The sequence below is a fragment of the Oncorhynchus tshawytscha genome, unplaced genomic scaffold (genome assembly GCF_018296145.1).
Source record: "Oncorhynchus tshawytscha isolate Ot180627B unplaced genomic scaffold, Otsh_v2.0 Un_contig_3864_pilon_pilon, whole genome shotgun sequence".
Classification (NCBI taxonomy): Eukaryota; Metazoa; Chordata; class Actinopteri; order Salmoniformes; family Salmonidae; genus Oncorhynchus; species Oncorhynchus tshawytscha.
In genome coordinates, this window is record NW_024607858.1 from 10,001 (window position 1) to 28,726 (window position 18,726).

An 18,726-nucleotide genomic window follows, 5' to 3' on the forward strand; every position below is an offset into this window, starting at 1 on the left:
TCGTGAAGAGGGCACGACAAAACCTTTTCCCCCTCAGGGGACAAAGGATTTGGCATGGGTCCGCAGATCCTCAAAAGGTTTTACAGCTGCACCATCGAGAGCATCCTGACAGGTTGCATCACTGCCTGGTATGGCAACTGCTCGGCCTCCGACCACAAGGCACTACAGAGGGTAGTGCATACGGCCCAGTACATCATTGGGGCCAAGGTTCCTGCCATCCAGGACCTCTATACCAGGCCGGAGGAAGGACGTAAAAATTGCTAGACTCCAGCCACCCTAGTCATAGACTGTTCTTTCTGCTACCCCACGGCAAGCGGTACCGGAGCGCCAAGTCTAGGTCCAAGAGGCTTCTAAACAGCTTCTACCCCCAAGCCATAAGACTCCTGAACATCTAATCAAATGGCTACCCAGACTATTTGCATTGTCCCCCCTCTCTTTTACACTGCTGCTACTCTCTGATATTATCTATGCATAGTCACTTTAATAACTCTACCTACATCTACATATTACCTCGACTAACCAGTTCCCCTGCACATTGACTCTGTACCGGTACCCCATGTATATAGCCTCGCTATTGTTCTTTTACTGCTGCTCTTTATTGATTTGTTAAGTTAATTTATTTTTTGTGGTATTTTTCTTAAAACTGCATTGTTTGTAAAGGACTTGTAAGTAAGCATTTCACTCTAAGGTCTACACCTGTTGTATTTAGCGCATATGACACATACGATTTGATTTGATATTATATTGAAGATATAGCACGGTTCAGGACAATTATATTGATGATGTAGCACGGTTCAGGAAGATTATATTGATGATGTAGCACGGTTCAGGAAGATTATATTGGTGATATAGCACGGTTCAGGAAGATTATATTGGTGATATAGCACGGTTCAGGACAATTATATTGATGATGTAGCACGGTTCAGGAAGATTATATTGGTGATATAGCACGGTTCAGTAAGATTATATTGATGATGTAGCACGGTTCAGTAAGATTATATAGGTGATATAGCACGGTTCAGTAAGATTATATTGATGATGTAGCACGGTTCAGTAAGATTATATAGGTGATATAGCACGGTTCAGTAAAATTATATTGATGATGTAGCACGGTTCAGTAAGATTATATGGCCATCGGACCTGTACAGATGTGCATGTAGTCCTTTGAAGACAGTTATTCCTTGCAAGTAAGCTTTTGGTGTGTTGAGCTTTTTGATTTGGTTGAAATAGATTGATTAAATTGCTTCAACGGGCTGGTTGTCTCAAGACGGAAGTAGAGAACAAGGAAACACACACACACACACACACACACACACACACACACACACACACACAGCCCTCTCATTGGCTGAGCCCCTCCCTGACATGCCCACTCCTTGTTACCTGGGACCCCACTAGGGAGAGGAATATACCCACTCTCCCCTCTTCTCCATCGCCACCTCTCTCTCTCTCTCTCTCTCTCTCACACACACACACACACACACACACACACACACACACACACACACACACACACACAAACAGTGTTACAACAGTTAACCTCTCTCTCTCTCTCAAACACACACACACACACACACAGTGTTACAACAGTTAACCTCTCTCTTCCTCCCTCGCTCTCTCCTCCTCCCCTCTCTTTAAGTTTCCTCCCCCAATCCTTGACTTAACATGCTGCTTCAGTCTCACAGTGGAGACACTCAGAGAGCACCACAGAGAGAGACAGCAGCAGCAAGCCAAAGACCGCATTACTACTGTCCCCCTCTCCACCTCTTCTCTCCACTACTACTGTCCCCCTCTCCACCTCTTCTCTCCACTACTACTGTCCCCCTCTCCACCTCTTCTCTCCACTACTACTGTCCCCCTCTCCACCTCTTCTCTCCACTACTACTGTCCCCCTCTCCACCTCTTCTCTCCACTACTACTGTCCCCCTCTCCACCTCTTCTCTCCACTACTACTGTCCCCCTCTCCACCTCTTCTCTCCACTACTACTGTCCCCCTCTCCACCTCTTCTCTCCACTACTACTGTCCCCCTCTCCACCTCTTCTCTCCACTACTACTGTCCCCCTCTCCACCTCTTCTCTCCACTACTACTGTCCCCCTCTCCACCTCTTCTCTCCACTACTACTGTCCCCCTCTCCACCTCTTCTCTCCACTACTACTGTCCCCCTCTCCACCTCTTCTCTCCACTACTACTGTCCCCCTCTCCACCTCTTCTCTCCACTACTACTGTCCCCCTCTCCACCTCTTCTCCACTTCTTCTCTCTTTCTGTGTCTCCCTTGTTCATCTTGTCAGGTCAGTGTGGATGTGAGATGGGTTGTGGATATTCCTCAACTACCAGCACGGCTGGAGGAGGTGAGTGTGCCATCGATCTATAATATAAAGTTGTGGAAACAGGGATTTACAATATAAAGTTGTGGAAACAGGGAATTACAATAGAAAGTTGTGGAAACAGGGAATTACAATAGAAAGTTGTGGAAACAGGGTTTTACAATAGAAAGTTGTGGAAACAGGGTTTTACAATAGAGAGTTGTGGAAACAGGGCTTTACAATAGAGAGTTGTGGAAACAGGGCTTTACAATAGAGAGTTGTGGAAACAGGGCTTTTACAATAGAGAGTTGTGGAAACAGGGCTTTACAATAGAGTTGTGGAAACAGGGCTTCACAATAGAGAGTTGTGGAAACAGGGATTTACAATAGAGAGTTGTGGAAACAGGGATTTATAATTATGGAGAGTTATGGAGTTTTTTTATGAATAGAGCTGTAGGGTACATAAGTACCTTCTGTGTACAGTATGTGGGCAATGATTTCTGTGTGTTTGTTTGTTTGTGTGTGTGTGTGTATGCGCTCGCTCATTCAAGTGCAACCGTGTGTGCGTGCTTGCCTGGCGTGTGTGAGTGTGTGTGTTGATCTGAAGCTAAACTAGTTGAATCAGACACACTGTCAGTTTGAATCAAAGCAGCAGTCTTGATATCATTGATACGTCAACACTCTGAGGGAGAGAGAGAGAATTTCAGAAATCAAAGCCAATAGACATTACCCTTGAAATGCTTTCCCCTGACATGATCATTGTGAAAAGAGAAACCCTTATGAAAGCAGAGGTTCTATGTTAGTCTGTTATATTCAATATGTTTGGCCAATGTGCCTTGGGTTTGATGTTCAATAGAAGGCATTTTCAACCTCTAATTCAACATGTAAAGTTGTGTATGGAAAATGGATACTAGTGAAAATCAACAGGTAACGAGAGTACCATAGACAGACACCATGTCCTACTGATGTACTGGTTAACATCTACTACAGTTAATATATTATCAACTGTCACATGAACAACACCATCATATGACTTGTTTACCTTGACTAACAGTAGACCACTAGTATAGCTGAGGTTGAGGATATGACTTGTTTACCTTGACTAACAGTAGACCACTAGTATAGCTGAGGTTGAGGATATGACTTGTTTACCTTGACTAACAGTAGACCACTAGTATAGCTGAGGTTGAGGATATGACTTGTTTACCTTGACTAACAGTAGACCACTAGTATAGCTGAGGTTGAGGATATGACTTGTTTACCTTGACTAACAGTAGACCACTAGTATAGCTGAGGTTGAGGATATGACTTGTTTACCTTGACTAACAGTAGACCACTAGTATAGCTGAGGTTGAGGATATGACTTGTTTACCTTGACTAACAGTAGACCACTAGTATAGCTGAGGTTGAGGATATGACTTGTTTACCTTGACTAACAGTAGACCACTAGTATAGCTGAGGTTGAGGATATGACTTGTTTACCTTGACTAACAGTAGACCACTAGTATAGCTGAGGTTGAGGATATGACTTGTTTACCTTGACTAACAGTAGACCACTAGTATAGCTGAGGTTGAGGATATGACTTGTTTACCTTGACTAACAGTAGACCACTAGTATAGCTGAGGTTGAGGATATGACTTGTTTACCTTGACTAACAGTAGACCACTAGTATAGCTGAGGTTGAGGATATGACTTGTTTACCTTGACTAACAGTAGACCACTAGTATAGCTGAGGTTGAGGATATGACTTGTTTACCTTGACTAACAGTAGACCACTAGTATAGCTGAGGTTGAGGATATGACTTGTTTACCTTGACTAACAGTAGACCACTAGTATAGCTGAGGTTGAGGATATGACTTGTTTACCTTGACTAACAGTAGACCACTAGTATAGCTGAGGTTGAGGATATGACTTGTTTACCTTGACTAACAGTAGACCACTAGTATAGCTGAGGTTGAGGATATGACTTGTTTACCTTGACTAACAGTAGACCACTAGTATAGCTGAGGTTGAGGATATGACTTGTTTACCTTGACTAACAGTAGACCACTAGTATAGCTGAGGTTGAGGATATGACTTGTTTACCTTGACTAACAGTAGACCACTAGTATAGCTGAGGTTGAGGATATGACTTGTTTACCTTGACTAACAGTAGACCACTAGTATAGCTGAGTTGAGGATATGACTTGTTACCTTGACTAACAGTAGACCACTAGTATAGCTGAGGTTGAGGATATGACTTGTTTACCTTGACTAACAGTAGACCACTAGTATAGCTGAGGTTGAGGATATGACTTGTTTACCTTGACTAACAGTAGACCACTAGTATAGCTGAGGTTGAGGATATGACTTGTTTACCTTGACTAACAGTAGACCACTAGTATAGCTGAGGTTGAGGATATGACTTGTTTACCTTGACTAACAGTAGACCACTAGTATAGCTGAGGTTGAGGATATGACTTGTTTACCTTGACTAACAGTAGACCACTAGTATAGCTGAGGTTGAGGATATGACTTGTTTACCTTGACTAACAGTAGACCACTAGTATAGCTGAGGTTGAGGATATGACTTGTTTACCTTGACTAACAGTAGACCACTAGTATAGCTGAGGTTGAGGATATGACTTGTTTACCTTGACTAACAGTAGACCACTAGTATAGCTGAGGTTGAGGATATGACTTGTTTACCTTGACTAACAGTAGACCACTAGTATAGCTGAGGTTGAGGATATGACTTGTTTACCTTGACTAACAGTAGACCACTAGTATAGCTGAGGTTGAGGATATGACTTGTTTACCTTGACTAACAGTAGACCACTAGTATAGCTGAGGTTGAGGATATGACTTGTTTACCTTGACTAACAGTAGACCACTAGTATAGCTGAGGTTGAGGATATGACTTGTTTACCTTGACTAACAGTAGACCACTAGTATAGCTGAGGTTGAGGATATGACTTGTTTACCTTGACTAACAGTAGACCACTAGTATAGCTGAGGTTGAGGATATGACTTGTTTACCTTGACTAACAGTAGACCACTAGTATAGCTGAGGTTGAGGATATGACTTGTTTACCTTGACTAACAGTAGACCACTAGTATAGCTGAGGTTGAGGATATGACTTGTTTACCTTGACTAACAGTAGACCACTAGTATAGCTGAGGTTGAGGATATGACTTGACCTTGACTAACAGTAGACCACTAGTATAGCTGAGGTTGAGGATATGACTTGTTTACCTTGACTAACAGTAGACCACTAGTATAGCTGAGGTTGAGGATATGACTTGTTTACCTTGACTAACAGTAGACCACTAGTATAGCTGAGGTTGAGGATATGACTTGTTTACCTTGACTAACAGTAGACCACTAGTATAGCTGAGGTTGAGGATATGACTTGTTTACCTTGACTAACAGTAGACCACTAGTATAGCTGAGGTTGAGGATATGACTTGTCTACCTTGACTAACAGTAGACCACTAGTATAGCTGAGGTTGAGGATATGACTTGTCTACCTTGACTAACAGTAGACCACTAGTATCAGCTGTTTCCTCCTTTTGTGTGTTGTGTGTGTGTGTGTGTGTGTGTGTGTGTGTGTGTGTGTGTGTGTGTGTGTGTGTGTGTGTGTGTGTGTGTGTGTGTGTGTGTGCGCTCGTGATCTGATTTGATCTATCACAGTATCTGTTAGTCTCCAGCTATATCTGTTATGACTGGAGAGAGTGGTGCTCTGATGACTACCTGGCCAGATGGTGAGAGTGGTGCTCTGATGACTACCTGACCAGATATATCTGTTATGACTGAGGAGAGTGGTGCTCTGATGACTACCTGACCAGATATATCTGTTATGACTGGGGAGAGTGGTGCTCTGATGACTACCTGACCAGATATATCTGTTATGACTGGGGACAGTGGTGCTCTGATGACTACCTGACCACATATATCTGTTATGACTGGGGAGAGTGGTGCTCTGATGACTACCTGACCAGATATATCTGTTATGACTGGGGAGAGTGGTGCTCTGATGACTACCTGACCAGATATATCTGTTATGACTGGGGAGAGTGGCTCTGATGACTACCTGACCAAATGGGGAGAGTTGTGCTCTGATGACTACCTGACCAGATATATCTGTTATGACTGGGGACAGTGGTGCTCTGATGACTACCTGACCACATATATCTGTTATGACTGGGGAGAGTGGTGCTCTGATGACTACCTGACCAGATATATCTGTTATGACTGGGGAGAGTGGTGCTCTGATGACTACCTGACCAGATATATCTGTTATGACTGGGGAGAGTGGTGCTCTGATGACTACCTGACCAAATGGGGAGAGTTGTGCTCTGATGACTACCTGACCAGATATATCTGTTATGACTGGGGAGAGTGGTGCTTTGACAAGTACAGAATCGATAGGTGACTCAGGGACAAGAGATTTCAACAGCACTCACAATGGGACAATGGCCAAGCTCATGAACACTGAAAGCAGTCAAGGCTTCTCTGTTTCTCTGTTTTAAAAAGAAAAGGCAGTGGATGGGAGAGATTTCACACACACACACACACACACACACACAGACAGACACAGAGCAATATCCATTGCTATTTTCTCTCATAGCTGCAACTCCCCAATGGGCTCAGGAGAGGCGAAGGTCAAGTCATGAGTCCTCCAAAACATTACCCGCCAAACCGCGCTTCTTAACACCCGCCTGCTTAACCCGGAGGCCAGCCGCACCAATGTGTCGGAGGAAACACTATTCAACTCATGACCGGAGTCAGCCTGCAGGCGCCCGGCCCACCACCAGAGCACACTAGAGCGCGATGAGCCAAGTAAAGCCCCCCCGGCCAAACCCTCCCCTAACCCGGACAATGCTGGGCCAATTGTGCACGCCCTATGGGACTCCCGGTCATGGCCGGTTGTGACACAGCCTGGGATCAAAGCCGGGTCTGTAGTGACGCCTCAAGCACTGTGATGAAGTGCCTTACACCTCTGAGCCACTCAGGAGGCCCATTCCTTTTCTTTTTTATCCTGAAAAACTCCCCAGTCCTTAATGATTACAAGCATACCCATAACATGATGCAGCCACCACTATGCTTGAAAATATGGTACTCAGCAATGTGTTGTATTGGATTGGTCCTTAACACAACACCTTGTAGGCCAGTGACAAAAAAATCTCAGTTGGATCAATTTTACATTCAGGCTGTAGCACAACAAAATGTGGAAAAGGTTAAGGGGTGTGAATACATTCCGAAGGCACTATAGGTGAAGGTAGGTAGATTTAGGCATAGCCGTGGGAAGTAGGGGTACTGAGTGTGCTGCAGCACCCCTGTGATGATTTGGCTCAGTTGGTAGAGCATGGTACTTGCAATAGTATGATTGTGGGTTCGTTTCCCACGGGGACCAGTACGAAAAAGTATGAAAATGTTTGCACTCACCACTGTAAGTTACTCTGGATGAGTGTCTACTAAAACAGAAATGGAATGAATAAACCATTTCAGTTTTCACATAGAAATAAGTTGAATTTGCAAAGTATTTCAAGAAACTGGAAAACATATATCAAGCAAGTATTTTTATATTCCACAAGCATTATCAGATTAATTGTTTTGAACAGATAATTATCAGACTCAAGTTACAAAAATAGGTAAACAATCAAATACATTTAGTTTAAGAAATCACAAAGTATCGACGTCTGTAACACAGACCTTTACTAGTCCTGTATTAACAGACCTTTACTAGTCCTGTATTAACAGACCTTTACTAGTCCTGTATTAACAGACCTTTACTAGTCCTGTATTAACAGACCTTTACTAGTCCTGTATTAACAGACCTTTACTAGTCCTGTATTAACAGACCTTTACTAGTCCTGTATTAACAGACCTTTACTAGTCCTGTATTAACAGACCTTTACTAGTCCTGTATTAACAGACCTTTACTAGTCCTGTATTAACAGACCTTTACTAGTCCTGTATTACTAGTCCTGTATTAACAGACCTTTACTAGTCCTGTATTAACAGACCTTTACTAGTCCCGTATTAATAGACCTTTACTAGTCCTGTATTAACAGACCTTTACTAGTCCTGTATTAACAGACCTTTACTAGTCCTGTATTAACAGACCTTTACTAGTCCTGTATTAACAGACCTTTACTAGTCCTGTATTAACAGACCTTTACTAGTCCTGTATTAACAGACCTTTACTAGTCCTGTATTAACAGACCTTTACTAGTCCTGTATTAACAGACCTTTACTAGTCCTGTATTAACAGACCTTTACTAGTCCTGTATTAACAGACCTTTACTAGTCCTGTATTAACAGACCTTTACTAGTCCTGTATTAACAGACCTTTACTAGTCCTGTATTAATAGACCTTTACTAGTCCTGTATTAACAGACCTTTACTAGTCCTGTATTAACAGACCTTTACTAGTCCTGTATTAACAGACCTTTACTAGTCCTGTATTAACAGACCTTTACTAGTCCTGTATTAACAGACCTTTACTAGTCCTGTATTAACAGACCTTTACTAGTCCTGTATTAATAGACCTTTACTAGTCCTGTATTAACAGACCTTTACTAGTCCTGTATTAATAGACCTTTACTAGTCCTGTATTAATAGACCTTTACTAGTCCTGTATTAACAGACCTTTACTAGTCCTGTATTAACAGACCTTTACTAGTCCTGTATTAACAGACCTTTACTAGTCCTGTATTAACAGACCTTTACTAGTCCTGTATTAACAGCCCTTTACTAGTCCTGTATTAACAGACCTTTACTAGTCCTGTATTAACAGACCTTTACTAGTCCTGTATTAACAGACCTTTACTAGTCCTGTATTAACAGACCTTTACTAGTCCTGTATTAACAGACCTTTACTAGTCCTGTATTAACAGACCTTTACTAGTCCTGTATTAATAGACCTTTACTAGTCCTGTATTAATAGACCTTTACTAGTCCTGTATTAACAGACCTTTACTAGTCCTGTATTAACAGACCTTTACTAGTCCTGTATTAACAGACCTTTACTAGTCCTGTATTAACAGACCTTTACTAGTCCTGTATTAACAGACCTTTACTAGTCCTGTATTAACAGACCTTTACTAGTCCTGTATTAACAGACCTTTACTAGTCCTGTATTAACAGACCTTTACTAGTCCTGTATTAACAGACCTTTACTAGTCCTGTATTAATAGACCTTTACTAGTCCTGTATTAACAGACCTTTACTAGTCCTGTATTAACAGCCCTTTACTAGTCCTGTATTAATAGACCTTTACTAGTCCTGTATTAACAGACCTTTACTAGTCCTGTATTAACAGACCTTTACTAGTCCTGTATTAACAGACCTTTACTAGTCCTGTATTAACAGACCTTTACTAGTCCTGTATTAACAGACCTTTACTAGTCCTGTATTAACAGCCCTTTACTAGTCCTGTATTAACAGCCCTTTACTAGTCCTGTATTAACAGACCTTTACTAGTCCTGTATTAACAGACCTTTACTAGTCCTGTATTAACAGCCCTTTACTAGTCCTGTATTAACAGACCTTTACTAGTCCTGTATTAACAGACCTTTACTAGTCCTGTATTAACAGACCTTTACTAGTGTATTAACAGACCTTTACTAGTCCCGTATTAACAGACCTTTACTAGTCCTGTATTAACAGACCTTTACTAGTCCTGTATTAACAGTAGTCCTGTATTAACAGACCTTTACTAGTCCTGTATTAACAGACCTTTACTAGTCCTGTATTAACAGACCTTTACTAGTCCTGTATTAACAGACCTTTACTAGTCCTGTATTAACAGACCTTTACTAGTCCTGTATTAACAGACCTTTACTAGTCCTGTATTAACAGACCTTTACTAGTCCTGTATTAACAGACCTTTACTAGTCCTGTATTAACAGACCTTTACTAGTCCTGTATTAACAGACCTTTACTAGTCCTGTATTAACAGACCTTTACTAGTCCTGTATTAACAGACCTTTACTAGTCCTGTATTAACAGACCTTTACTAGTCCTGTATTAACAGACTTACTAGTCCTGTATTAACAGACCTTTACTAGTCCTGTATTAACAGACCTTTACTAGTCCTGTATTAACAGACCTTTACTAGTCCTGTATTAACAGACCTTTACTAGTCCTGTATTAACAGACCGTTACTAGTCCTGTATTAACAGACCTTTACTAGTCCTGTATTAACAGACCTTTACTAGTCCTGTATTAACAGACCTTTACTAGTATTAACAGACCTTTACTAGTCCTGTATTAACAGACCTTTACTAGTCCTGTATTAGAGGACTGTTCAACCATCTTAAATGAATATACCTTTGTTCTCACAGGTCCAGCCGAAGCCTCCAAAGAAGAAGTGTGAGTATGGTTGTCTCTCTCTGGCCCCAAGCCCATATTTCTCTCACTAATCCACTGCTTTTCAATTCTTAAAGGGGCACTAACGAGTGTACACATTATTTGGGGAGTAGGGGGAATCGGGATTGACCCTGTGTTGTTATTGTTGTTGTCAGTATGACAGCCGTAGATGGAGAATGTGCTGTTGTTGTCATTATGACAGCTGTAGATGGAGAATGTGCTGTTGTTGTCAGTATGACAGCTGTAGATGGAGAATGTGCTGTTGTTGTCAGTATGACAGCTGTAGGTGGAGAATGTGCTGTTGTCAGTATGACTGCTGTAGATGGAGAATGTGCTGTTGTTGTCAGTATGACAGCTGTAGGTGGAGAATGTGCTGTTGTTGTCAGTATGACTGCTGTAGATGGAGAATGTGCTGTTGTTGTCAGTATGACAGCTGTAGGTGGAGAATGTGCTGTTGTCAGTATGACTGCTGTAGATGGAGAATGTGCTGTTGTTGTCAGTATGACAGCTGTAGATGGAGAATGTGCTGTTGTTGTCAGTATGACAGCTGTAGGTGGAGAATGTGCTGTTGTTGTCAGTATGACTGCTGTAGATGGAGAATGTGCTGTTGTTGTCAGTATGACAGCTGTAGGTGGAGAATGTGCTGTTGTTGTCAGTATGACTGCTGTAGATGGAGAATGTGCTGTTGTTGTCAGTATGACAGCCGTAGATGGAGAATGTGCTGTTGTTGTCAGTATGACAGCTGTAGATGGAGAATGTGCTGTTGTTGTCAGTATGACTGCTGTAGATGGAGAATGTGCTGTTGTTGTCAGTATGACAGCTGTAGGTGGAGAATGTGCTGTTGTTGTCAGTATGACAGCTGTAGGTGGAGAATGTGCTGTTGTCAGTATGATAGCCGTAGATGGAGAATGTGCTGCTGTTGTCAGTATGACAGCTGTAGATGGAGAATGTGCTGTTGTTGTCAGTATGACAGCTGTAGGTGGAGAACATGTGGTTGTTGTCAGTATGACAGCTGTAGATGGAGAACATGTGTTGTTGTCAGTATGACAGCTGTAGGTGGAGAACATGTGGTTGTTGTCATTATGACAGCTGTAGGTGGAGAACATGTGGTTGTTGTCAGTATGACAGCTGTAGGTGGAGAACATGTGGTTGTTGTCAGTATGACAGCTGTAGGTGGAGAATATGTGGTTGTTGTCAGTATGACAGCTGTAGGTGGAGAACATGTGGTTGTTGTCAGTATGACAGCTGTAGGTGGAGAACATGTGGTTGTTGTCAGTATGACAGCTGTAGGTGGAGAACATGTGGTTGTTGTCAGTATGACAGCTGTAGGTGGAGAACATGTGGTTGTTGTCAGTATGACAGCTGTAGGTGGAGAATATGTGGTTGTTGTCAGTATGACAGCTGTAGGTGGAGAACATGTGGTTGTTGTCAGTATGACAGCTGTAGGTGGAGAACATGTGGTTGTTGTCAGTATGACAGCTGTAGGTGGAGAACATGTGGTTGTTGTCAGTATGACAGCTGTAGGTGGAGAACATGTGGTTGTTGTCAGTATGACAGCTGTAGATGGAGAATGTGCTGTTGTCAGTATGACAGCTGTAGGTGGAGAACATGTGGTTGTTGTCATTATGACAGCTGTAGATGGAGAATGTGCTGTTGTCAGTATGACAGCTGTAGGTGGAGAATGTGTTGTTGTCAGTATGACAGCTGTAGGTGGAGAACATGTGGTTGTTGTCAGTATGACAGCTGTAGGTGGAGAACATGTGGTTGTTGTCAGTATGACAGCTGTAGGTGGAGAACATGTGGTTGTTGTCAGTATGACAGCTGTAGATGGAGAATGTGTTGTTGTCAGTATGACAGCTGTAGATGGAGAATGTGCTGTTGTCAGTATGACAGCTGTAGGTGGAGAATGTGTTGTTGTCAGTATGACAGCTGTAGATGGAGAATGTGTTGTTGTCAGTATGACAGCTGTAGGTGGAGAACATGTGGTTGTTGTCAGTATGACAGCTGTAGGTGGAGAACATGTGGTTGTTGTCAGTATGACAGCTGTAGGTGGAGAACATGTGGTTGTTGTCAGTATGACAGCTGTAGGTGGAGAATGTGCTGTTGTCAGTATGACAGCTGTAGGTGGAGAACATGTGGTTGTTGTCAGCTAATAGGTCATGTTCTTTCATTAAAGGTGAAGAACCTTCCACGTCACTGCTCTGTTTATCCCAGCCAGGCACCACAAACATCTCCATCCCGTCTCACTCACACTCAGTCCTCACCTTGCCCACAGGGCCCTGCCTCTCAACTATAAAAGGAAAAACACAATTTCCTAGAATTAATGAGTCAGACATTAGTCAAATACTGTGGACTACTTCCTGATAAGCATATCGACAGTTAGGCAGAGTTCTCAACAAGCTGCCTGATAAACATATTGACAGGCAAGTCAAGTTCTCAACAAGCCCAGCGGGTCCCATGTGGCTCAGTTGGTAGAGCATGGTGCTTGCAATGCCAGGGTTGTGGGAGAATATGGGTTTGATTCCCACGGAGGACCAGTACGAAGTTTTAAAAAAGTGTGACTGAAAGTCGCTCTGGATAAGAGCCTCTGCTAAATGACTGAAAATAATGATAGCCAGGTCATCAATGAGACTGGTTTCGGCACTGCTACAGAGCTTCAAACAGGTCTCTGGTGGAGAAAAGACCCCTAGACGGTGAACACCCATGAACACACACATTTACATATTGGACAGACCTGAGTTGGTCACTATTTCCTAGCCATGCCATTCATTAACCTTTGTTTGATGTGACTGTGTGTTTGACCGTGTGTCAGAGCTCCCGGGGGTGATGGACTTATCACTGACTTATTACTGACTGGCTGACTTATTACTGACTGGCTGACTTATTACTGACTGGCTGACTTATTACTGACTGGCTGACTTATTACTGACTGACTGAAGTATTACTGACTGAGTTATTACTGACTGAGTTATTACTGACTGGCTGACTTATTACTGACTGGCTGACTTATTACTGACTGGCTGACTTATTACTGACTGGCTGACTTATTACTGACTGGCTGACTTATTACTGACTGGCTGACTTATTACTGACTGGCTGACTTATTACTGACTGGCTGACTTATTACTGACTGGCTGACTTATTGACTGACTGGCTGACTTATTACTGACTGGCTGACTTATTACTGACTGGCTGACTTATTACTGACTGGCTGACTTATTACTGACTGGCTGACTTATTACTGACTGGCTGACTTATTACTGACTGGCTGACTTATTACTGACTGGCTGACTTATTACTGACTGGCTGACTTATTACTGACTGGCTGACTTATTACTGACTGGCTGACTTATTACTGACTGGCTGACTTATGACTGACTGGCTGACTTATTACTGACTGGCTGACTTATTGACTGGCTGACTTATTACTGACTGGCTGACTTTACTGACTGAGTTATTACTGACTGAGTTATTACTGACTGAGTTATTACTGACTGAGTTATTACTGACTGAGTTATTACTGACTGAGTTATTACTGACTGACTGAAGTATTACTGACTGAGTTATTACTGACTGAGTTATTACTGACTGAAGTATTACTGACTGAGTTTTTACTGACTGAGTTATTACTGACTGACTGACTGAAGTATTACTGACTGAGTTATTACTGACTGACTGAGTTATTACTGACTGAGTTATTACTGACTGAAGTATTACTGACTGAGTTTTTACTGACTGACTGACTGAAGTATTACTGACTGAGTTATTACTGACTGACTGAAGTATTACTGACTGAGTTATTACTGACTGTGTTATTACTGACTGACTGAAGTATTACTGACTGAGTTATTACTGACTGACTGAAGTATTACTGACTGAGTTATTACTGACTGACTGAAGTATTACTGACTGAGTTATTACTGACTGAGTTATTACTGACTGACTGAATTGTTACTGACTATTACTGACTGAGTTATTACTGACTGACTGAATTGTTACTGACTATTACTGACTGAGTTATTACTGACTGACTGAATTGTTACTGACTATTACTGACTGATGATGTCATTTACAGCACAGAGGAGTCTGCACAAGAAGAAGAAAAAGGATGTGAGTAACGTGTGTGTGTGTGTGTGTGTGTGTGTGTGTGTGTGTGTGTGTGTGTGTGTGTGTGTGTCTGTGTCTGTGTGTGTGTGTGTGTGTGTGTGTGACTTTGTTTGCTTGAAGGTCACTGTGATCAAGACCTGTGTATGTCTATCTATCTATGTCTTTCTCACTGTGTGTGTGTGTGTGTGTCCTCTTCTCTCAGGAACTATGGAGGTGTGTATGTGGGACTACCAGCAGACCTGAGCATTATGCCTCCTATCCAGATGGGAACACACCAAGGTAACAGTCATACAGAGATAGGCTGAGTATTGTTCTTACACAAGATGTGCTGGGTTTGAGTTTGAGAGGATGTCCACATCTCAATGTGTTTCTCAGCCTCCGTTATAGACACAAAGACTCTCAATTTCCTGTCAGGCCTTAGAGGTCAGGAGGAAGCATGAGAGAGGTCTGGTTAAAATTCTTCTGACTGAGGAGGATCATTCTGAGAGAGAGGGATGTGGATATGGTGCTGTGGAACTGATCTGGTGGTGCGGGAGTGATCTGGTTGTGTGTTAGTGATCTGGTGGTGTGTTAGGGATCTGGTGGTTCCAGAGTGATCTGGTGGTGTGTTAGTGATCTGGTGGTGTGTTAGGGATCTGGTGGTGCCAGAGTGATCTGGTGGTGTGTTAGGGATCTGGTGGTGCGTTAGTGATCTAGTTGTGTGTTAGTGATCTGGTGGGGCGGGAGTGATCTGGTGGTGTGTTAGGGATCTGGTGGTGCCAGAGTGATCTGGTGGTGTGTTAGTGATCTGGTGGTGCGTTAGTGATCTGGTGGTGTGTTAGTGATCTGGTGGGGCGGGAGTGATCTGGTGGTGTGTTAGTGATCTGGTGGTGCGGGAGTGATCTGGTGGTGCAGGTGGGAGAGTGATCTGGTGGTGTGTTAGTGGAGTGATCTGGTGGTGCGGGAGTGATCTGGTGGTGCGGGAGGATCTGGTGGTGCGGGAGTGATCTGGTGGTGCGGGAGTGATCTGGTGGTGCGGGAGTGATCTGGTGGTGCGTTAGTGATCTGGTGGTGCGTTAGTGATCTGGTGGTGCCAGAGTGATCTGGTGGTGTGTTAGTGACCTGGTGGTGTGTTAGTGATCTGGTGGTGCGGGAGTGATCTGGTGGTGCCAGAGTGACCTGGTGGTGTGTTAGTGATCTGGGGGTGCGTTAGTGATCTGGGGGTGCGTTAGTGACCTGGTGGTGCGGGAGTGATCTGGTGGTGCCAGAGTGACCTGGTGGTGTGTTAGTGACCTGGTGGTGCGGGAGTGATCTGGTGGTGCCAGAGTGACCTGGTGGTGTGTTAGTGACCTGGTGGTGTGTTAGTGACCTGGTGGTGTGTTAGTGATCTGGTGGTGCGGGAGTGATCTGGTGGTGCCAGAGTGACCTGGTGGTGTGTTAGTGACCTGCGTTAGTGACCTGGTGGTGCCAGAGTGACCTGGTGGTGTGTTAGTGACCTGGTGGTGCGGGAGTGATCTGGTGGTGCGGGAGTGATCTGGTGGTGCCAGAGTGACCTGGTGGTGTGTTAGTGATCTGGTGGTGTGGGAGTGAAGTCCCCACAAGAATAGTAAACAAACCAAAATCAGACCAACTGGGGACATTTTGTTAGTCCCCACAAGGTCAAATGCTATTTCTAGGGAGTTTAGGGTTAAGGTTAGAATTAGTGTTAGGGTTAGAATTATGTTATGGGTTAGGAGCTAGAGTTAGGTTTAAGGTTAGGTTTTTGGGTAAGAAAACGGGTCAGGTTTAGGGGTTAGGGAAAATAGGATTTTGATTGGGACTGAATTGTGTATGTGTGTGCGTGCGTGAGAGTACACATTTGTTTGGTCATGTTTGTGCGTCCCGTTGGGTGTTATAATGAGGAGACTGGGATCCTGTGGCAGGTAATTGGTAATGCCACTCTCCCCAGGGACTGACAGAAGTGATGAGCACCTCAAGGAGGCTAGGGCTTACAGCCTTAATGAAGCTGTGTGTGTGTGTGTGTGTGTGTGCGTCAACGTCTAGTCATTTTCTCTTTTCTCCCCACAGATGAGTGAAGCATCATTGAAACACCTTTAACTAAAGGTATGATGTCAACAGCCCCGATCTCAATATCAGATGTCAATATCCTATGTTAAACTCTCTGCCTCAATCTCAGAAGTTCATCTTTTGGGACTCTCACACCCACTACAGAGAGAGAACCTTCAGGATAATGATGATGTCAGCAAGAATGAAGGAAGGAATTGTTCTCTTTGATCTCTGATTGGCTCCGTGGGACCCAGTAGAACCCCTGGGGGACCAATCATCTCCCTCTCTTGCGCCATAGGAACTGAACTGGGATCAGTTTCTAAGGTGAGTAATCAGACAATGGGTCATATGCTCACCATGGATGTGACTGCTCAGGAATCAGCGTTGTGTTTAATAAGCACAAAACAGAAGAAAAAAGTCTAAAACTAAATGAAAGGGAGAGGTACTTATCCAATAAGAAATACTTGTTTTCATTTGGGTTACACAAAATTTGAGAACAGGCACCCTAATGAACACGACCCAGGTCAAAGGGCATCACGGATGTTGGAGTCGGCATTCACCACTCAGGATCATGAGACAAGACAACCTTCTACTCAGAACTAAATGTCAGACGGGATCAGATAGGCCTATTCAGATCTCAGCAATACCAGGAAACAAAACAAGACCTCTCTCAGAACTCCTATTCAAATATTTCTTGATTTTCTCTCTCTGTCTCTGAGTCAATAGTTCTCAGAAATTCTCTCTATAGGAGCTGGATCAAATGTTCCCCATTGTATCATTGGTTGAATAGAGAAGAATCTTTCTTCACTCAATATGTAGCATATGTATTTGGAGCATCAATATGTAGCATATGTATTTGGAGCATCAATATGTAGCATATGTATTTGGAGCATCAATATGTAGGCATATGTATTTGGAGCATCAATATGTAGCATATGTATTTGGAGCATCAATATGTATTTGGAGCATCAATATGTATTTGGAGCATCAATATGTAGCATATGTATTTGGAGCATCAATATGTATTTGGAGCATCAATATGTAGCATATGTATTTGGATCATCAATATGTATTTGGAGCATCAATATGTAGCATATGTATTTGGAGCATCAATATGTAGCATATGTATTTGGAGCATCAATATGTAGCATATGTATTTGGAGCATCAATATGTAGCATAATTATTTGGAGCATCAATATGTAGCATATGTATTTGGCGCATCAATATGTAGCATATGTATTTGGAGCATCAATATGTAGGCATATGTATTTGGAGCATCAATATGTAGGCATATGTATTTGGAGCATCAATATGTAGCATATGTATTTGGAGCATCAATATGTAGCATATGTATTTGGAGCATCAATATGTAGCATATGTATTTGGAGCATCAATATGTAGCATATGTATTTGGAGCATCAATATGTAGCATATGTATTTGGAGCATCAATATGTAGCATATGTATTTGGAGCATCAATATGTAGCATATGTATTTGGAGCATCAATATGTAGCATATGTATTTGGAGCATCAATATGTATTTGGAGCATCAATATGTATTTGGAGCATCAATATGTAGCATTTGTATTTGGAGCATCAATATGTATTTGGAGCATCAATATGTAGCATATGTATTTGGAGCATCAATATGTAGCATATGTATTTGGAGCATCAATATGTAGCATATGTATTTGGAGCATCAATATGTAGCATATGTATTTGGAGCATCCACGTTTTCTTTTCTTGAATGTATTCCAACATGTTAAATATTTTTACAACAAAGTTTCCACATTCTTAAATAAATCTCATGGAAATGCATTGTGTGCTCGTGTGCATGTGTTGTGTGTCTGTCTCTGTGTGTGTTTTTTTCTGTGTGTAATTGAAAGGCCTATTCCTCACCATTCATCTCCTCAGTATGACTAGCCTACAC

The 18,726-nt window shown here is 42.5% G+C and overlaps 1 long non-coding RNA gene across 1 annotated transcript; it reads left to right on the forward strand.

Moving 5' to 3' along the window:
* The first annotated feature begins 2,174 nt into the window (after nt 1-2,174).
* Nucleotides 2,175-18,614, forward strand: LOC121842887. The gene is made up of 5 exons (XR_006081349.1): nt 2,175-2,351; nt 10,639-10,666; nt 14,739-14,773; nt 14,973-15,049; nt 16,817-18,614. It is a non-coding gene; the product is annotated as an uncharacterized LOC121842887 (long non-coding RNA).
* Nucleotides 18,615-18,726: the final 112 nt, after the last annotated feature.